The sequence below is a fragment of the Pongo pygmaeus genome, chromosome 4, assembly GCF_028885625.2.
Source record: "Pongo pygmaeus isolate AG05252 chromosome 4, NHGRI_mPonPyg2-v2.0_pri, whole genome shotgun sequence".
NCBI classification, from domain to species: domain Eukaryota; kingdom Metazoa; phylum Chordata; class Mammalia; order Primates; family Hominidae; genus Pongo; species Pongo pygmaeus.
In genome coordinates, this window is record NC_072377.2 from 171,169,562 (window position 1) to 171,192,963 (window position 23,402).

Consider the following 23,402-nt stretch of genomic DNA (forward strand, 5'->3'; position numbering starts at 1 on the left):
AACCCGACCTTTCTCTCTGGCTGCCCTTAACATTTTTTCCTTCATTTCAACTTTGGTGAATCTGACAATTATGTGTCTTGGAGTTGCTCTTCTCGAGGAGTATCTTTGTGGCGTTCTCTGTATTTCCTGAATCTGAATGTTGGCCTGCCTTGCTAGATTGGGGAAGTTCTCCTGGATAATATCCTGCAGAGTGTTTTCCAACTTGTTTCCATTCTCCCCGTCACTTTCAGGTACACCAATCAGACGTACATTTGGTCTTTTCACATAGTCCCACATTTCTTGGAGGCTTTGCTCATTTCTTTTTATTCTTTTTTCTCTAAACTTCCCTTCTCGCTTCATTTCATTCATTTCATCTTCCAGGGCTGATACCCTTTCTTCCATTTGATCGCATCGGCTCCTGAGGCTTCTGCATTCTTCACGTAGTTCTCGAGCCTTGGTTTTCAGCTCCATCAGCTCTTTTAAGCACTTCTCTGTATTCGTTATTCTAGTTATACATTCTTCTAAATTTTTTTCAAAGTTTTCAACTTCTTTGCCTTTGGTTTGAATATCCTCCCGTAGCTCGGAGTAATTTGATCGTCTGAAGCCTTCTTCTCTCAGCTCGTCAAAGTCATTCTCCGTCCAGCTTTGTTCCGTTGCTGGTGAGGAACTGCGTTCCTTTGGAGGAGGAGAGGTACTCTGCTTTTTAGAGTTTCCAGTTTTTCTGCTCTGTTTTTTCCCCATCTTTGTGGTTTTATCTACTTTTGGTCTTTGATGATGGTGATGTACAGATGGGTTTTTGGTGTGGATGTCCTTTCTGTTAGTTTTCCTTCTAACAGACAGGACCCTCAGCTGCAGGTCTGTTGGAGTACCTGGCCGGCTGTGTGAGGTGTCAGTCTGCCCCTGCTGGGGGGTGCCTCCCAGTTAGGCTGCTTGGGGGTCAGGGGTCAGGGACCCACTTGAGGAGGCAGTCAGCCCGTTCTCAGATCTCCAGCTGCGTGCTGGGAGAACCACTGCTCTCCTCACAGCTGTCAGACAGGGACATTTAAGTCTGCAGAGGTTACTGCTGTCTTTTTGTTTGTCTGTGTCCTGCCCCCAGAGGTGGAGCCTACAGAGGCAGGCAAGCCTCCTTGAGCTGTGGTGGGCTCCTCCCAGTTCAAGCTTCCAGGCTGCTTTGTTTACCTAAGCGAGCCTGGGCAATGGCGGGCGCCCCTCCCCCAGCCTCGCTGCCGACTTGCTGTTTGGTCTCTGACTGCCGTGCTAGCAAACAGCGAGACTCCGTGGGCGTAGGACCCTCTGAGCCAGGTGCGGGCTATACTCTCCTGGGGCACCGTTTCCTAAGCCCATTGGAAAAGCACAGTATTCGGGTGGGAGTGGCCCGATTTTCCAGGTGCCGTCTGTCACCCCTAGAAGGCGAACTCCCTGACCCCTTGCGCTTCCCGAGTGAGGCAATGCCTCGCCCCTGCTTCGGCTGGCGCACGGTGCACTCACCCACTGACCTGCGCCCACTGTCTGGCACTCCCTAGTGAGATGAACACGGTACCTCAGATGGAAATGCAGAAATCACCCGTCTTCTGCGTCACTCGCGCTGGGAGCTGTAGACCGGAGCTGTTCCTATTCGGCCATCTTGGCTCCTCCCCCTATATATTTTCAAATAGCTAGAAGAGAAGATTTTGAATGTCCCCAACACAAAGAAATAATAAATATTTGAGGTGATGCTTATGCCAATTATCTTGATTTGGTCATTACACATCATATATGTAAAAAAAAATTATACTCTATCTCATAAATATGTCCAATCATGTCATGTCAGTTAAAAATTTTTAAGAAGTAATGAAGACCTGCTCCCTCAACATCTATGAAAGCCATTCAAAACTTATCTCTAAGATAAATATGACCAATAGATCTTAAAAGTCTATACCTGACTTCAGTACCTACTCATTTTGAGGGTAAGACTAAAGAAAAGAATCAGGATTTTTATTGTTTTTTTTTTTTTTCTTAGAGATCTCCTTGAATGTTACACAAATTGCAGTACCTCCTCCCTAATAGCCTTACTACCCTAGTGTGGTTATGAATAGGGGAGTCCATTGTCAAATATTGTCACATTCTTCACTTAGAATAATTGATTTCTATTCAACTGGCATTTTACAGAACAATTTCTGTAGCTTTACTTACAAAAATAACTGTCAAATTCCACCTCACAGAATTCAGTTACAATAACTTTATTAGAAACATGCATTAATCAAACATAAAATCAAAGATAACTCATACTTGAGACAGCAAGGTTTTCATAAAATCAGTTTCTGTCCTAGAAGCAGATGTCTGAGACATTTTTGTTAATAAAGATCACTAGATATACATCCTTACCAAAAAAGAACATGTCCTACATGCAATTTGAAAATAGATATAATTATTGTACTGTATTCCTCCTTTATATAGCTTTCTCAAATTGCAAATTCTGGATTATTTCCTAGAGAAAAGAAAATGGGGAAATAGTAGGTTCATTTAGAAAAAAAGTAAAATTATTTAATAAATTTAAATAGGTAGTAAAATTTCAAAATATATAACTTTATTTCTGTCAACCAAAAAATATATCTATGTAAAAAAGGGGGAAGTTAAATTAAAGCAGGTTTTTTTTTTTTTTTTTTTTTTTTTTTTTTGAGATAGTTTTATTCTTGTCACCCAGGCTGGAGTGCAGTGGTGAGATCTCAGCTCAGTGCCACCTCTGCCTCCCAGGTTCAAGCAATTCTCTGGCCTCAGCCTCCCGAGTAGCTGGGATTACAGGTGCTATTGACTTCATTCTTAGAATGATTCAATTTCATGTAGAGTATGTGAAAAAAGAATTTAGAAAATCCTTTATTTTAACTTTATTGTTGAGAGACAAGTCAAGACTTGCCTTAGAAGTATTCTTTGATTTATAAAAGACAATATAAATGATTGTTTAAAAGCCATTCAGTTTTTATGAGAAATCTGATTGCATGAATCCCCCTCTTTATCTCCTTCATTCACTCAACAGATATTTATCGAATGTTTTCTATATTCCAAACACTATAGTAGGTCCTGTTGAACAAATATAGATCTGGAGTCTATGAAGGAATTGGACCTGAACCCTAATGAAACTTACAGTCTAATGAAAGAGACAGATATTAAACAAATAATTATATTAATGATGGGGCAAATGTTATGAAGATAAATGTATTAGTCTGTTTTCATACTGCTATGAAGAACTGCCTGAGGCTGGGTAATTTATAAAGGAAAGAGGTTTAATTGGGTCACAGTTCCACACGGCAGGGTAGGCCTCAGGAAACTTACAATCATGGTAGAAGGCAAAGGGGAAGCAAGCCACAATCTTCACAAGGCAGTAGGAAGGAGAAGTGCCCAGCAAAGGGAGAAGAGCCCCTTATAAAACCATCAGATCTCATGAGCACTCATTCACTATCACAAGAACAGCATGGGGGAAACCACCCCCATGATTCAATTACTCCACCTGGTCTCTCCCCTGACACGTGGGGGATTATGGGGACTACAATTCAAGATGAGATTATGGTGGAGGATACAGCCAAATCATATCAATAAATATGTCATGTTAAAGAGACATAATGGAGGCTTGACTTTGTAATGTTAAATAGGCTTAACTAAATGAGGAAGTGACAACTGAGCAGACATGTAAAAGATGAGTAGGTTGAGGCAGAATGGAATAGTAGTCTAGACTAACAGCACATGGAAAATCTTTCTGACAGGAAGGAGCATAACAGCCATGGAGAGCTGAAAAACAGCTAGTGAGACTTGAGCAGAGAGCAAGGGATAGAAAGCATGATTGGAAATGCATCAGAGAGGTTCATCAGAATACATTTAAAGCTGTTGAAGATGTGATCATTTAGGGCGACTGTATATAAAGAAAAGAAAGATGTCCCAGAATTGCCCTAAGACATGCCAGTCTGGGTAGAGGAGATTAATATTGCAAATGATAAAGAGCAACCAGACATAAAATCAAAGCATGAAAATGTAATGTCTAAGAGAATATAGAATCCAAGAGAGTTCAGTGTTTCTAAAAAGAGGAATTGATCAACAGTGCTGAATGCTGTTGAGGCAAAAAAAATGAGGACTGAAATAACAAAAAACTGGAAATTGTCAGTGACTAGTTTGATCCAGAATGGAGACAGAAGACAAATTAGAATAAGTTGAGGAAAAAGCAAAAAGTGAATAAATGGAGGCAGAAAATAGAGACAGCTCTCCTTCGAAGTTGGTTATAAAGCACTTGACTGGTCGAGTAATGGGAGTGACTTGATTGCATATTTTAAAAAAATAAGCTATTGTCTTAGTACATTCAAGTTGTTACAACAAAATGCCATAAGTTGAGTAGCTAATGAATGGAAATATTTTCTTAGGGTTCTAGAGGCTGAAATGTCCAAGATCAAGGATGCTAGCAATTTTATGTCTACTGAGTTCCTGCTTTTTTTGTTTGTTTCTTTAACCTGGATGGTGCCTTCTCACTGTGTTCTTATATGATGAAAGGGCAAACAAGTTCCCTCTTTTATAAGGATACTAATCTCATTCATGAGAGCTCTGCCCTCATGATCTAATCATCCCCTAAAAGTCCCACCTCTTAATACTACTGCACTGGGAATTAAGTTTCAACATGTGACTTTGGTGGAGGAAGGACACAAACATCCCAATCAAAACGTACTCAAAAGAAGTGAAAATTGGTACTCAATAAATATGTACATACATGTTCATAATAGCACTATTCACAATAGCTAACAGGAAGAAATGCCCAATGTCCATCAGGGGATAATGAATAAAGAAATGGTTGTAAAAAATACAATGTAATTTTTATTTTATTTTATTTTGAGATGGGTCTTACTCTGTCACACAGACTGGAGTTCAGTGGTGCTATCTCGGCTCACTGCAACCTCTGCCTCCTGGGTTCAAGCGATTCTCGTGTCTCAGCCTCCCAAGTAGCTGGGATTACAGGCTCACACCACCATGCCCAGCTAATTTTTGTATTTTTAGCATGGATGGGATTTCACTATTGGCCAGGCTGGTCTCAAACTCCTGACATTAGGTGATCCACCCACCTCAGCCTCCCAAAGTGCTGGGATTACAGGCATGAGCCACAGAGCCCAGTGGGAATTTTTTCTTCTGTTAAAAAGGAATGAAATATTGATACATGCTATAACATGAATGGATCTCTAAAATGTTATGCTAATGAATACAAACCAGACATAAAATGTTGCAACTGTGATTCTTTCTATATAAAATATTCAGAATAGGTAAACTCATAGAAACAGAAGACAAATTGGCCAGAGGCTGTAGATGGAGGAATAGGGAACAACCATTCAATAAGTCCAGATTGTTTTTTCTTTTGGAGTGAAGAAAATGTTTTGAAACTACATACAGACAGCGGTTGTGCAATATTGTGAATGCACCAAATGGCACTGAATTATTCAACTTCAAATAGCTAATTTTACATCAGGTGAATTTTATCTCCAAAATATTTTAAAACTTAGAGCTATTGAGGAAACCAGGTGGTTTTGCTAGGCTTCCATTTTATAACTCAGTTTAAAAGAAAATCAAAACATACCACAAAAGTTTCGTACATCTACAATTCCATTTTGAGAATTGTTTTAAATAGCTTAAAATGTAAGTGGTTTGATCTTTATAAAAATATATTGAACTTGAACTGCCTTGATCATTAATCAGTGGAATATAATAAATTTGAACTGATGTCTAAACTGAATTTGAAACAAAAAAATTAATTCCAGTTACCACTATTTTTTTAATTTACTTAGAGATTGGGGATTCTACTTAATAGCATGCTCAATTGGTTATTTATAAGTAAATATTTTATCTTGCAATCTTACTGTAAATAATTTTCCAATATACACAAAAAGTTGATATTTACACCCATGTACATACACACACTCTCACAGGATGTTCAATTTATCATTTTTGATAACAAATGCTGGAAATGACTTTAATGTTTATCAATTGATATTAGTGAAATTAATTCTGGTACTTTTGTCCAATAGAAGACTACTTAGCTATGAAAATAAATGTGATAGATCGTAATGTATTAACACAGAGATTGCCACAAGGTACTTTATTTTAAAAAATGTAAGATGCAGAAATATCTATGGAATAATACATTAAGTTAAACACAAGTATATGTATGCACATATGTACACAGGAAGCTTTTAACAAAATAGCTTTATGGGCGTAGTTTTATAATTTAGGTATACGATTAGAGGGGTTTTTTACCTTATATGCAGGACTTACTGATAGTGCTGGTAATTTCTAACATCAACAATATCTGGTTGATGCCATCCTAGGCCATTTACTTTTATGTTTTTTGTATGTAAAAATAGTGACAAAATATATTTTAAGCTAACATGTCATACTGAACATTCTGATAAAATAATACATTTTCCTTAGTTCATCTATATTTATTATTTTTTCCTCTTAATTTCCATTTCTCTTCCATTATAACCATTTACTCATCAATTTGTATTCCCCCCTTTAACTGTGAACTCTTTAGGGCTCTAAAAATTTAGCCTAACACCTAATAGGAATGGTAGATATTTAATAAATGTTTGTATGATCCAAGGTAATATACTATAAGAACATAAGCTTCGAAATAAAATAGACATGAATTTAAATTTTGATTTTGAAAATATCTGATTATCATGGCCATGTTACTTGACTTTACTAAATATCCAGAAAAAAAAAAAATAAGATCACACAGTTCCTATCTTATGGGACTTTAGTAGTGATTACATGATACCACATTTCTAAGGAGCAAGCTCCTGTGATTGTCACGCAGTAGGTCTTCAATAAATTAAGATTGTTTCCTCATTTTTCTTTCTTTCTTTCTTTCTTTTTTTTTTTTTTTTTTTTTTGGTCAGACAAAGTTTCACTCTGTCATCCAGGCTGGAGTGCAGTGGTGTGATCTCAGCTCACTGCAACCTCCACCTCCCAGGTTCAAGCAATTTTCCTGCCTCAGCCTCCCGAGTAGCTGGGATTACAGGCACCTGCCACCACTCCTGGCTAATTTTTATATTTTAGTAGAGACAGGGTTTCACCTTGTTGTCCAGGCTGGTCTCAAACTCCTGACCTCAGGTGATCCACCCACCTTGGCCTCCCAAAGTGCCTTGGATTACATGTGTGAGCCACTATGCCCAGCCTTATTTTCCTTTTTCTACTCATCACTTAATAGTCCTCTGTAGGCTATGATGTCCTCCTCACAAATACTTTTTTTTTTTGAGATGGAGTTTCACTCTTGTTGCCGAGGCTGGAGTGCAGTGCCATGATCTTGGCTCACTGCAACCTCTGCTCCCGGGTTCAAGCGATTCTCCTGCCTCAGCCTCCCGAGTAGCTGGAATTACAGGTGTGCACCACCACACTCGGCTAATTTTGTATTTTTAGTAGAGAATAGGTTTCACCGTGTTGGCCAGGCTGGTTTTGAACTCCTGACTGTGGGTGATCCACCCACCTTGGCCTCCCAAACTGCTGTGATTACAGGCATGAGCCACCGCACCCGACCCTTCACAAATACTTTATCACATACTTTTTGTATATCTAACTAAGGACATTTAGATTGGGAAAGGAGTGAACAAACCTAAAAATAAATTGACACAGGATGTGGAAACTTCCCTCCCATTCAGAGGCAGTAGGAAGTTGGCTAAGAGAAATTAACTTTAAAATGGCAATTTTAATATAATGTTTTTATAATGTATTACATGTATAAATATGTACTTAAGCATAAAAAAAAGTTATACTAACTTTGCTTTCAAAGGAGATGTAAGCCGTGGCAGGCAGTATCAGTAACTTAAGAGACCAGTGTGAAAAGCTTTATGTAAGATAATATATAATCCAATTATGGAGATGCAAGTCATCACTGTATGTTAGTCTGAAGGAATTATAGTCATTTCACTACCACCATATTATTTATTACTTTGAATTCCTCAAGGTGAAGGGTTAAGGGAAGTGCCCTTCCAGATATTTTTTATTGTTGCTCTTGTTGGAGGTAGGTGTCAGCTGATATTTTTTTCATTTTCATTTTTTTTCATTTTTTCATTTTTCACTTGTTCATTTTAAGTTGGGTTCTAGAATTTAAGCTTTAGCTATCAGTTGAGAGGGTTTTAAAAAATGCAGAATTAAATCACGAATTTAGATTAATAGCCTTTCAATAATCCATGCCCAGTGAACTAATTACAAAACCACAAGCAGTAGAAAAGATCAGAAAATGCAGTTACCCATAGATTTGAAATGTTGACATTTGGCATCTGGCTCCAAAGTGGATGTTTACACAGTAGCTGTCTTTAATATCTTTTTCCAATAAGTTATATATTATTTTTGACTTGATTATTTTATCCTATATACAGTATACTAAGCAAACAGCTGTTAGCCTATGCAGAATTAAACATATTTCTTGAGGCATTTTAGATATTGTAAACATGTCTGTTAACTCATTTGCAGAGAATTGTGCCATTGCTTGTCATTGGGTTTGAGGAGGTCATCCAATCACAATGCAGTTCAATGAAATCTGAAGACTGGTTAGCAAAGTCTTAACCATAACCGCTTGCTATCTATTGAAATATATTGGGAAGCACAGATTGTATCATCATGAAATTTTCACACATGGTGGAACTCCATTTGTTAACAGTCACAGAGGGTGATGCTTGGCATTTTAAACTGCACCACAGTCTTAAATTCATTATCATGTGAACTGATAAGATCTAGTACAGAATTTAAAAATGGGTCATTGTTGGTTGTGATTTTTATTAAAGTCATATGATTTTGATTTTTCAATGTAATAGTCCATTTCCTCTTTTTAAGTGTGTGTTCTGTAGAATCACAAATAATCGTTTTAATCATTAGTATTTCTGAGATGAGATCATATGATACCCATATATCTCGAGTTGCCTTCATACAAGGTCACAGTTTGTAGCTGGGAAGAGCTAAAATGAAGCCAACAGGACAGAAGAACTTTTCAGGCAGGTGTGGTCTAATAGGCCCAAAAGGTTTGGAATTGCCTTCAAAATCAGGGAGATCCACATAAAACATCCTTTTTCCACTACTTCTGAGCTAAATCGCTTTGGGAATAGTAATTCGTTATTCACTCATTCAGTTGGTAAGTTGATAGCATTTATAACATGGTGGGAGCTTGGAGCCCAGCACTGTTGAGCACCAGGGAAATAGCAGTGGACTAAAAAGTTCCTTAATTCTGAGAGTGCAGGGGCACATGGAGGAAATAGATAGAGACAATAGCAAATGTCAAGTACAGTGAGTCTCCAAAGGAGGACCTAATCACGGGGGCTAGAGGAGGCATGTCTAATAGAACACAGGTCAAAGCTGAAGCCAGAGAATGAAAAGCCACGTTAGTGAGTAGGGAATTCAGGGAACCAGGTCTGCCAGAGCGGGGCCAGCACGTGTGGATTCCCACAGACTAGCTTGCTAGTTTGAGGGACTGAAATGAAGCCTAGTTGATCCAGACAGTAAGGGGTGAGTCTGCAGAGGACAGCGGTGGCCAGATACGGAAAGGCCTTGAAAGAGATGTCAGAATTTTAGATTTTTTTTCCCCCGTAAGAACATTGATTAGTATTTCTAAATGCCAATTCACTTAGCTACAAATTAAGATATCATCTATCTCACAGATTTTTTTTAAAGATTATGTGAGATAAAGATATCTCATAGAGTCCAAAATTATATATATAAGTCCACTTCCAAATATTTGTTAATATAAAATTTTCTTAGGAAACAAGGCCTGCCACATTTTAACCATCTTATAACGTTAGTTATTCACTTTGTTGATTTTGTCATTGATAGCATTCTTATTAAATAAGCAGATTCGGGGAGAAGAGTCAGGACAGCATAATGGCTGAGAGGTCAGAACTAATTGTAAGCATATTTGCTAGTAATCAGTCTCACAACTAGATACTTTCCAGAAGATCTTACCAACTTCAGGAGGAAAGTGAGTGACAAGCAGATTATCTTTGTTCTAAACTCGGAGGGCCTGGAGCAGTGGTTCTTAATCAACAGCAATTTTGCTTCCACGGGAAATATTACTGCTTGTCACAACTGGTGGGAAGGAGTGGTTTGTAGAGACCAATGATGCCGCTAACATCCCGCATTGCACAGGACTACCGCCTACAACAAAGTATTGTCAATAGTGCGGAGTGTGGGGACCCCTTACTCAGGGCATGCTGGCCAAAGTTGGAATGGGGCCACAGTTGGCATGAGGTGCCCACTGAGGGTTCATGTCTTTCACGCTATCCCTTGGTTGTCTATACCTTCTTTTCCCTCTGTTATATTTTTCCTTTACCTTGTTTCTCCTCTGTTATAATGGAATACAAGGTATCATATGGTGAATTACATATATAGTTTTCTCTGTCTCAAAGCTGCTGAAATATATATACCTTCTCTAACTAATCAGCTTAAGCAAACCTCTGCAGTGGGTGGTAATTGTAGCTGACAATAGCAATCACGTGTTCCTAAAGTGGCAGTGGAGAAACATGAAGATTATGTAGGAGTGTCAAATCTGTGATTTAGGCGGGGCAGTGTCAAACATCTGCAAACAATATTGCTGGAACATCCAAATTAAACAAAACAATTTTTAAAAGAATATAAAGTTAGCATAATAACTAGAATCTAGGGGGAAAATGTAACAAACGATTTTTTACTTCTCTAGAATAAACTGAAGAATTCTGTAGTCAAAGCACATTATTGATTGTGCCAAGAGGTTTTGTATACAATCTCTCCAATTTCCTTAGGGATTTCTATATTTCTTTTTAGTGCAACATTACTTTAATTGGATGTCAAGTAAAAGAAGTGGCTGGAAGCACCCGTGTTGTATAATTTCTAATTTCAAAATTGATAAGAACACATGCTTCTGTGGTGTTTATGTGTATGATTTGCCAAAGTTATTATTTAAAAATAATTTTGTAAATGTTAATTTTCTTTAGGCAGTCCACATTTATTTTAAATATTAAAAAATGAAGTTAGTAAATACATTATAATGCATGCAAGAATCAGATATGTGTATATTAATTTTTGTGTGGGCACAATTTAATTTTGTATGAGGCACTTTCTTAAATAATGGTTATTGGAATCTATTAAATTCAAACTTTATTTTTCATAACGCACAGGTAACAGGAATCTCTCCCAAACCTAAAAGTATTTAACAAATTTCACAGCTCAAGTAAAAGGAAAAATAAAATGAATGTAACTTTTAAAAGGTTACAAACACTTATGGCATTTTTAACCTTACAGTTGAGAAGTAATAAAAACTATAAAATATCAGAGTGGGGTCTGGGCTAACTGAGTAAAAGCCACAAGATCCAGGCTAGTATTTCAAAACAGCAATCCGATTATGTCATTCCTCCCTTAACGTATTTTCATGGTTTCTCATTACTCTTGGGATAAAAACCACTCTCTAACCTAGCCTAGCACCCTGCACAACTTCTGGCTACCTCTCCAGCACCCCTCACACCAGGTACCTGCTGCCGCAGGGCCTTTGCACCTATGATTTCCTTTGCTTAAAGGCCTCATCTCAGTTGCTCCTTGTGCCGCTCTTGTGCTTAATCACTCAGACTAAGTCAAATCTCTATGTAATGCATAATCAGAACACCACAACCTGTCCTTTATATTTTTATTGCAATGGTTAATTTTTTTGATTTGTGTGCTGATTTCATGCAAGAAGCAGCAAAGAATTGCTGTTATTTTTGTAATTAATTTGTTACAGATATACAGGGTTTATCAGTCTTATTTCCCAGTCATTTCTTATGATGGCCCAATTGTGGAAAAGATGAGCCCACGAGAGAAGAGGTTAATAATTATAAATATGACTCATGTTTGTATAGAGCTTTATATTTTGCTAAGTCTATTCTATGTCTTATTCTCATCTGATCCTTGTAATAATCTCATTGGTGATGTAGGAAAGTTATCTATTCAGCAAACATATTTTTAAGCAACTACTATGATGCTGAGAACTAGGAAAATATGTATATATATGTTGCTTTGGTATATATATATATAACATTTATATATAAAAATAGTATATAAATGTGTATATTTGTGTGTATGTGTGTGTGTATATATGTAATGGGGAGGAGAGTAACATATAGGTATAAATTATATAGGTAACATTGTACAGGTAACATTATATAGGTAAAATTATATAGGTATAAATTATATAGTAACATATAGATAACATTATAATACAGTAATATTATATAGGTAACATTATATAGGTATAAATTATATAGGTATCATATATAGGTATAATAATTTATACCTATATAATAGAAATTATATACTTTATATATAAATTATATAATAAATATATTTTGAGATATAAATATATAAATTATACCTATATAATTTGTACCTATATAATATAAATTATATAGGTATAAATTTTATAGGTACATTATATAGGTTTATTATATAATTATAGGTAAATTATATAGGTATAAAAAATTATATAGGTATAATTATATAGGTAACATATAGGTATAAATTATATAGTAATATTATGTAGGTAACATTATATTATAGTAATAGATAGGTAACATATAGTAACATTATATAGGTATAAATTATAAAGGTACATATATATACCTATATGTAACATTATATATACATAAATATATATTAAGCATATATTTATAATATTTATAACTTGTATTTATACTTATAGTATTATATATAGAAATAAATTTGTGTATATATATATATGTGCGTGCACACGCACACACACATACATAAATGTTACTCTCCTACCTTCCTACCTTCAAGGAGGTTTTTTTTTTTCACTGGGTGTGGGAGAGGTATGGAGAAACAAAAATAACTGCCTACTGTGGAATGTCTTTAGGGTTGTGTTCAACATAAGACAAAGCTGGTGCATGAATGAGAACAGTAAATGGTTAATTCAGCCTGAGGAAGGCAAAGTAGTGGGAATAACGTTCTGGGCAGAAGCAGCAACATAAGTAAATGGACACATGACCGTACATGGTTTGTGTTGATGGAACTCTGAGATGCCGAAGATATTGATAGAAGATGGCACAGCTCCGCCCACCTTGGTCTCCTTTTCATTTCTCTGTGTTGGTGCCATTCCCAAAGCAGCCTCTCCCTTAGAAATGATAATAAAATCCAGTCTCATATGATTTCCTCTCACCATTTCCAATAAGATTCTCAAAACTGTGTCTCATGGGCTCCACATGAGTGAATCAGCCACTTTTTAAAGCCTGATTGGCTACATCTAATTTAAAAGGCCACTTCAAAACTCAGATCGAGATTAGATGTATCCAAGCCACGTGTCTTAAAACAGTAATTCTAAAGCTGTAGCACATATTAGCCTTCCCACAAGAGCTTATTAACATGCGGATTGCTGGGCCAAATGCCCCAGAACATCTGATTCAGCATGTCAGGGTTGTGGCCTGATCATTTGCATTTATAACAAGTTTTTAGGTGATGCTGATGCTGCTGATACAAGGGCCACACTGTGAGAACCACTGCCTTTGAGAACTGGAAGGGTGGTTTCCCCTGAAAAATCTGAGGGCTGCTGCCTACAAACGTGACTGGATTCCAGGTTACCTGACAGCACACAATTGAACTATGACTGCTTGTGCAAATTTGTGAAACTTGTGGCAATTGTTTGCATATTGGTCTTTTTTTTCTTCTTGATCTTTCTACTCTAGTTATTTAGTAGCCTCACAATACTTTTCTGGCTATACAAGGTTGCTCACCTTTAAGCACTGGATCATTTTCCATTGAAATATATATTCTCTGTTTGCTTTTCTCAGGATAACTTGACCCAAAGATCTAATGGTTGCGTTGCCACTACAAGCACAAAATGTACCAGAGTTTTGGGATTAAGGACCCTGTTTTGCCATTTATGTGACCTTTGGCAGGTTACTTAATAGCTGTGTGCCTTGGTTTTCTTATGTGTAAAGTATTGGTAATAATATCTAGTAGTTATAACTATGCCACAGAATTGTCAAGATTCCATGAGATAATATATATAAAGAGTTTAGAATAATTCCTGACACATACTTAAAGACAGTATAAGCCTTAGTCATTCTTATAAAGTGTTCACTGTCCGTGGCTTTAAATAATTAGATTTGATAGGTTTTAGAAAAGAAGGGGTCCTGAAATGCTATTAGAGTGTAATTCCATCTTTTAATAGTTGATATAACTACAGAGAACTACATTATCTCATCAAGGATAAATAGAGATGGTCAGAGGTCCCAGAACTCAGGGTTTCTGTGCTCATGCTACAATACCACGTTAAGTCTAACTTCTTTCTAACAAAACATGACTCCTCATGGAAAGACCATGGATTTGGAAAGCACAGAGGTAGATTGGGATTCCATTTTTTTCCCATATTCTAACCAAATAGCTTTAAGCAAATCAAGTGCTCCCTTGGAGCCTGTGTTTACCTGTCTTTGAAATGGGATTAAAAATGGGCTGGGCATGATGGTGTGTATCTGTAATCCCAGCACTTTGAGACGCCAAGGCAAGGAGATGACTTTAGCCCAGGAATCTGAGACCAGCCTGGGCAACAAAGCCAGATCTACCTCTACAAAAAATAAAATAAAATTAGCTGGGCATGGAAGTGCATGCCTGAAGCCCCAGCTACTAGGGAGGGTGAGGCAAGAGGATCACTTGAACCCAGGACGTTGAGGCTGCAGTGAGCTGTGATCTCACCACGGCACTCCAGCCTGGGTGACATAGTGAGACTTTGTTTGTAAAGGAAGCAAACAAACAAACACAGAAACCAGAAACATTTTAAGTGATATGTGAGGCCTAAATACAGAAATGTGTATAAAGTGCCTGGAGAAATACCAGTTTGTTAGTACATGTGAAATTCCTTTCCTTTTTCCTGTTTCTTTGCATAAGCCTATTGCATCTAAGCAAAAGCCTTTTCCTGTTATGCCAGTGGAATGACTAATGGGTAGAAATTGTAGAGTGTATGTAGATTATATGGCAACATGATGAGGCAAATATTCTTCCACAAGAGGGCTTTCAGTGCTCCCCCCAGCACTTTTGCCAGTCACTATCCCCTTCAGTTATCTCCAGAAGTGATGATTTACAGTTGTTAACTGCTACCATCTGTGGAATGGTTTTTCTGTGCCTGGTATTGTGCCTGACTCAGGACTTGACCTACTGTGTCCTTCACATTCCTCATCACAGCACTAGGAAGAAGGCACTAATGTTAGGGCAGTTTTGCAAGAGACAGGATTTTATACCCAAGTATGAATGACTTTAAAGTGTGATGTGATGCCTATCTACTTTAGCAGGACCTTTGTGCCATGTAAGATAGTGGACCACGACTAACATGACTGACACGCTCTTTTGAAAATGAACTGAATATTAGTTTTTAGTTGAGAGTTTACATATTTCCAGACTTCTTTATGGGAATGGTAGAGGAAAGGCTGAATATACTCATCCTGAATACTGTAAAATAGGGGATACCTCTCTGCTTATGATCCTCCCCCCTTTTTTTAGATATGCTGGCCACTATCTGGTGTAGAAAATTGGCCTGTGCTTGTCTTTAGAACATGCTCCAAAGCATGCCTCTGACTTTGCTGGAAAGGCGTTCTCCTGTCTGTTAATGTCTTTTTCTACATTCTCCATTTATGTAAATCTGATGGAATCTTTTAGACTAGCTCAGTTGCCTTCCTTCATGAAGACCTGCTCGGGTTGGACTGCGTCAATTACTGATCTCAGAGTTCTAGTTTGCTAGATGTCTTTAAAAATATTACCAACATGACACATGTATACATATGTAACAAACCTGCATGTTGTGCACACGTACCCTGGAACTTAAAGTATAATAATAATAAATATATATATAATATTTATTATACAATTAATACATATACAAATTTGAAAATAATAGACATAAGCATAAAGCATAAAACAATCACTTTCAATTTCACTAGCCAGAAGAAAGTGCGCTCACATTTTTCAAGCATGAATGTGTGTATGTGTAAACAAATACTTGTATGTATGTATGTGTGTATATACTTATGCATACACAATTATATAACATCTAGTATACTGTATCTTGCTCATTTACTTAACATTATACTATAAAATGTGAAAAATATGACTAGTATTTTTTCATCTGTACATTTACATGAATCTTATTAGTTAGATATAAGTTCTTCACAAGACATTTTAAAGTTATAAATAAGTAGCAAGACATAAGACATGACAAATTACTTATCCTGTTAATTTTTAGGAAAAAATATTTAACTTGGTTGTTCTGAAAATTAGATGAAATAATGCAAATAAGATACGTAATGTATGCCTGACACATAATAAACACTCAAAAACATTTTCATCACTATTGTTCACATTATCAGTATTTATTTGTTAATTCAATATATGACAACTATGTATCCAGAAATATGTTAGCTCTAACTTACCTTTTAGGAGCTTAAAACCTATTTAAGGAATTTTTGCTATGTAACAGTATTTCCACAATTGACAATGGGATGTGATGGATAAGTTTGTACTAAATTAGAACAGCCAAGACTTTAGTTTTAAAAATTAGGTAGTCATACAAAAAATTTGCAGAGAACAAGATGTTCTATATCTTGGTAGAGATTTTATAATGAGCTATCCAAACTTGTAACCAGCAACCTCAGTAATTTTCTTTTATCTTTTAAATTCTATAGTAAAAAAGCAAAACCAAAATAGCCCTGTCACATCCAGCCACTGTCAATTAATGCCTGGAACTGGATTAACTACGAGTAAACCAATTCAAGGAGCGCGAGACTCACCAGCTGTTAGGCACGGTTACTCTCCTTAGAGGGACCACATACATATCCTGTTGCCAAGGAAAACAGCCTATAACATCATCTTTTTTCAGGGCACGGGCAAATTCCTGCCTCATTCGTACAAAACCTTCAGACCTCTAGGAGACTACGGGGTATAGATTAAATAAAATTCATGCTTAGCAGAAACAGCTTCCATACTCCTCACTACACTCTCCTACACAGTATTCAAAAGAAGATCCCAAGGACTTTGCTGTGTCTCAGCTCTGCATTTGAACTCCATTCATGTACATGTAGAGAACAGCTAGTGTTTTACAAAGGGCAGAGGTGGTTACATTGAAAGTACTTGGCATTATCACAAATCCCTATGTTTGTATTCTTTTTTATGGGAGCCACAAGATTTATCTACTGCATTCTTTTTTACCTAATGCCTTTGTTGTCAGGGTTGGAACATTTTTGAATTCTGGCAAACAATGGGAAGGAATTGGTTTTATACAAACAGCTTTGTGTGTGTGTGTGTGTGTGTGTGTGTGTGTGTGTGTGTGTGTGTGTGTGTGTGTGCATGGGCACGCATGCATGTTTCCCAAAGACCAGAAAAGCAAAGGAGACTATTAAAATCTTAAAGCAAATCTGTGGGTTACTAGGCCTACCTGGGTCTTTACTGACTGTGTTCCCCTGGATTATTGACTAGAAACACCTGTTGTTTTTCCCGCAGAGCTGTTGGAAAGAGGAGGAGTACACGTGGCTGGTGCATGAACCTTGGTAAGTCATAGTAAAGCAAGAGTGTAAATACTGGAGTATGCATTTTCTGTCAATTCCATGCTACTTTTGGAGAAGTTTTGGCATTTTCTTCCTTGCATTTGGCACTATAGATTATTTTAATAATGTTTACACTCTTGTTCTGCTCCCTAGCTCTACAAGCTGTTAAGAGAAGCCACATTTAAACAAGCATCCCTGCATCTTTTGCGTCTAGATGAAGAGGGTAGCAGGCTGTTCCCCAGAATAGTCTGTAAAGAATCTTCTCCAAATAAACTACTTTAATGCTAAGCAAAATGCCACATATGTAAAATAGGTAATGCCGGATTATGTAAAATGCTTTTTAAAAGATGAGGGAAAAGGACTTAGCATCAAATAAATCTGTCAGCGTGGGGAGTTCCAGAAATAGTTGTAACAGTGGTTTGAATTGCTTAATATTGCAATTACTATTTACTTCTTCAAATTAGCCTCCATTATCTTATGAAAGAATCTTAGAATAATTTATTTGACTCTCCAGGGGCTTGTGGCCATATCATGAATAGATGTTTAAAGAGCCTTCTAAGAGTCTGCTAAGACCTAAATTAATCTTTGTATCAAACACTTTTACTTATTGCTTTTCCCCTTCCTAACACCCCCACAATCCAAATTTCTCAAGGAGGTTTTTTTCCTACATCAGTGTTAATGCACTGACATGCAGTAGAGAAATTAGCCTTGAGTTATATGTATCAAGAGAAACAACAAAGCAAATGTGCTTTGTTCCTGGCAAGCTTGCTTAATCTCTCAGATATGTAAAGATGAATCAGAAAACAATATGATCCAGCTCATCTTCTTAATTGGAATCCTAGAATGAATGTTAGAGTAAAAAAGTACCATAGAGAATACCCAATCTAGATCCTTCTTTTCCTGTTTGAGAAAAAGGAGGTTTCAATTGCTAAGATAACTGACCCAAGGCCTACAGGCCGGTGTCTGTCAGTACCCAAACAATGCAAACAAGAAACCAGTGCTTGATGTTTCCAATTTCATTTTACCATTTTACTATTCCAGCACCATTGCCTAATCAATAAGAATCAACTGAGAGGGTTTTTAGAAACAGAGATATCTAAGATTCTCTCTTAGAAGATCTGTATTAATAGTTGGAGTGGAGTCTGAGATTCTGCTTTTGACAAATGCCCTGGGAAATAATTAGGATAGAGAAATTATAGAAAACTCCACATTCTATCATTCTGTCTTCAAAGATAAAAGATCACTACTAATCAAATAAACTGATACAGGAATTTCTAAAACATATGGTTGTGAACTTATTTTAAAACATAGACTTATTGTCTGTGCTTATATATTCGACCTTAGAGAAGCCGTGCATTTAGACCTGTATGATACATCCATTTATAAGTCAATTGTCCTGGGATCTGATTTTATATTTATGGTGTTTACATGTCTGTCATCTGTAATAGTGGTATTTTTTAGAGTTCATCTAGATCTTTGACCATTCAGTCAGCACTCTGTTTAGTAAGATATGGAATCCAAAGATGCACTAAAACGATCCCAACTGTGCTATAGGAGATGTGCAATAGGAACTAATGTCAGGCAGAAGCAGTTAAAACACTTGGCAACTGCCTGAACTGCTATGCTTGCCGTTTCCTAGAGATAATGCAAATTGTGCTTTGGCAAGAGATTACCTGTCTATTTTTTTTCTTATTTTGTAATTGCTCCCTCACAAAAAACACAGGTTAGACTGTACCGTCTGCTGTCCATGGTGATAATTGCGGTCTTTGCTGGGAAATGGTACCTTTTACAGAGCCAGCTTGTGAAATCCTTTAACAGATTGTTTGTGATCCCTGTAATTCTGGCAGTGCCAAGCATATTTGAGTACTAGATTCTACACCCAGTTAGTTTTCCCCCAAGTCACATGAGCTAAGTGTACCTGCAATCATTTAGATATGCATGGTTGACTTTCAGGTAATTTTCAGAGAAAAAGAATGGCAAATGAACCAAAGTTGAAAGTTACACTTTAAAAAGATAGCCTTAACCTCTAAAGCTCACATGGCTTATTTTAGCCATTTCAGAGGCTGTATACTCAACTTCTTGTGTGAATTGTGCTTTTAAATCATCCCATTTGACAATTAAAATGGAAACGTGGAAAAAGCCATTGTTTGTTTTTTCTATAGTCCCATCAATGTGTACTGTGCTGAACAATAGTAAGGGCATGGCAAACAAAGGCTCTGCACCGTGGAGCTTACAATCAAGCTGCATGATGCAACGCAGAACAATACAATTCAGAACAAGCATGTGGTGATTAACAACCTTTCTAACTGGCATTCTTTGAAGAATAGGAGTTTATATATATATACACGTATAAAGCAGTGGGGTTGGGGGGCAGACATATAGTTTCATCTGTAGGGACTTTGACAGAAGATGCAAATCAGCCATGGGTTCATAGACCAAGGAGAAAAGAAGATTAGGAGGATAGGATGATCAGTAATTAAATATTTCAGGGAGCTGTCTATGCACTGAATGGAGAACTGCAGAGCTCCTAAAAATAATGAGTATAGCCACCTCATGAAAGAAAATAGGAACCAATGTATTTAATAAAGAAGAGTCCCTTTCTTTCCAGTATTTCAGAAAAGGGGATGGGTTTAAAAGCAACCATGGAGAGCACTCAGGGATGATCGTGTACAGTGTGTGCTTAAAAATTTGAAATTTTACTTGAGCCATGAGGCATTTGATAAATAAATGATCCATTGATTAACGGAAGAAGTAATGCAGTTTAGCTACAATTGTGTGTTGAGGAGTCCTTAATCCAGAGCCATGACTGTATGGATTCAAACGTGTCTTAGAACTTAATCCAGTGTTGTGTTTGTGTCTCAGTATGGGTGTGTACAACAATTCGGTTAAGTAGAGCAGCTGCTGGAAGCAAGAAGTCATTTATCTTCACTCCAGTAATAATGGTTAATATTTATTGAGTACCTACGATGGCAAAGTAGTATTCTCAGCAGTGCTTATCTTATTCATTCCTCACAGAAGCTCTGTGAGGCAGCTATTGTTACTATTTTAAATCCCATTGCACAGGGCTGGGCACAGTGTCTCATGTCTGCAATCCCAGCCCTTTGGGAGGTCGAGGTGATCAGATCGCTTGAGCCGTGGAGTTCAAGAACAGCCTGGGCAACATGATGAGACCTTGTCGCTACCAAAAACACAAAAATTAGCGGGGAGTGGTGGCAGATGCCTGTAATCCTAGATACTTGGGAGATGGAGATGGGAGGATCACCTGAGCCCCAGGAGGTTGAGGGTGCAGTGAGCTATGATCGTGCCACTGCACTCCAGCCTGGGCAACAGAGTGAGACCCTGTCTCAAAAAACAAAAAAAAATCCCCTTGCATGGATGAATAATTTGAGACACACAGAGGCAAAGCAAATTCTAAACCCCACTAGTCTGGCCCCAAAACCAGTATTCTAATCACTGTGTTATAAATTCTTCTCAAAATTTCTGGTTCTCATTCTCAGAAAAAACTACCTTGATGGAAACCTCCTGTATTTTCACGAAGGATAGGGAACATTAATTTATTTGTGTTTGTGTGATATCATATAGTATTCTCCCTATAGGCTTGCATTCTGCTCAAATCCACTATATAAATAGACAAATTAGTATGAATAAGATAATATTTTTTGTGTTAAGTACAATGGATTCAATATCTAAAAGACTACATAAAATAACAGAGAGGAACACCATGTAAATCCTCTCAGTCCCCTAAAGAATAATATAAAACTAGGAAATAAAATATTTAATAGATTAAAGTCTGAGCCCCTGAAAAATATTAGCAAGGGGTCATTTGCTGTATTTGTTCACTGCAGAAGGCCCCAGGGTGGTTTATGGCAGCCTGGATTCAACAGTATCACATTCAAATAGATTATAGCTAAACATGAAACTTAAATAGTTTTCTTACTGTTTATCTCAGATATAGCAATATAAAAGGTGTTTCTTGCTATGCAGGGATCCCCAACCTTGCTTTTTTTGTTGTTGTTGTTTCTGTTTTTGTTGCACCCAAGCTATTTCTTTATCCTGGAAGGTTTCATAAAATTCTTAAATGTGAATTAGGTAATGTTTTATTTTAAAATACAGTAGGCTCTAAAGCACCTTTTGCTTCAGATAGGGGGACATGAAAACCAACTGCTACTGGGACCTTTGCTTTCAGAATTATTATGACAATCCTAGAGAAGTTGAGACCACTATGAGTAAAATGCCAAGGGCATTGAAGGATTATATCTTCCTTTCTTGTGAAGTTTAAGCTTGCATAATATCTGTGTTCCTCGAGCTTGAATAACAATTTTCTCATCTTCTCAACACCAAACAAGTGGTTCACCAAATAAACAAACAGAAAAGGAGAACACAATACATTTTGTTAAATACTACATTTGCAAAAGAATTTCTAAAACTCCTAAAATGATTTTAAGCAGATATGCATTTGGCTTTTAACTGTAATAATGTAGGTTGGAGTTATGGGCCAACAACAACAACAAAAACTATAAACAGAATTTAAGGGTACAAAGCACTTTTTGCTTCAACTGATGTGGATTCAAGCGTGCAAAGCTTAGGGATGATTTTACCTCATTCCCAAGCACTACCATCAATTCCTAGGTCTTTTTTGATACAACTTTTAAAAAAAAAATTTCATCCTTTTTGCTCATTTTTTTATTATTCTAAAAATTTTATCAGACCTTTCCTATATTAAACAACAACAACAAAACTACCATGTTTCAAGTCAAACAAATATGATGATTTACTCCCTTTGAGGATAAAATTCCCAAAAGTACGGTCTAGATTTTCTATTTTGCAAGATACAGGGTCTGCTCCACAACCTCACTGAAATATCTCTTTTAAATATAATTAATAACTCTATTTGTACTTCTTACCTCTTCCTAAATTAAGATATAATTTGTATATAGTAAAAAGCACAGATCTTAAGTAGTTATATAATTTATATATTTTGTAAACCACATACCTATGTATATAGAGTACATGTGTATCATTCTAGAACATTCCCTCATATCATCTTCTAGATGTGATGAAAGAAATTAGAACACTTGCTACTACAGAAGAGATGGACAGGGTGGTTTCTTTCATCATAGATTATATTTTTCCTGTTGTAGAACTTCAAATAAATGGAATCATACAATGCATACTTTTCTGTCTAGCGTCTTTCACTAAATACAACATCTTTAAGTTTCATGCAAGTTGTTCTCTGTAGCAAGTTTATTCTTTTTTTATTACCAAGTGCTTTTCATGTTGTGAACATACTACAATTTATTAATCCATTCCCTTGTTTATGCACATTTGGATTTTTTACAATTTGGAACGATTCTGTAAAGTTGCTGTGAGCATTCTTTCACAAGTCTCCCTGTGAACGTGTTTCCATTTCTCTTCGGTAAATGCCTAGGAATAGAATTGCTGAATCATAGAATAGATGTATGCTTAACTCTATAAGAAGCTTTCAAACCATTTTCCTAAGTGGATGTACAACAGTGTATTCTCATTAGCAACATATAAAGTTCTAGTTACTATATCCTCCTGCCAATCATTGGTGTTTTCAGTCTTTTAAATTTTGATCATTCTAGCAGGTAGATAATAGTATCTCGGTGGTTTTGATTTGCATGTTCCTGATGATTAAGGATGTGAACTACCTTTTCTTGATTTTACTGTCCCTTTGTGAAGTATTTGCTTAAGTATTTTTGTCCATTTTTATTCTGTTTAAAAAATTACTTAGTTGCAGGAAACCCCTCCCTCTACCATATATACAAATTAATTAAAAATGGAATATAGACTGAAACATAAAAAATATCAAGACCATAAAACTTTGAGAAGAAAGTATTTTTAAAAGTTTTTTACAAC

At 36.6% G+C, this 23,402-nt stretch overlaps 1 long non-coding RNA gene across 1 annotated transcript in view; it reads left to right on the forward strand.

The window, feature by feature from the left end:
- Positions 1-23,402, forward strand: part of LOC134739620 (uncharacterized) — a 439,770-nt gene that overhangs the window by 370,118 nt on the left and 46,250 nt on the right. The window contains exon 2 of the long non-coding RNA XR_010126459.1: positions 17,479-17,525. This is a non-coding gene — a long non-coding RNA (uncharacterized LOC134739620). The remainder of the gene's footprint in view (positions 1-17,478; positions 17,526-23,402) is intronic.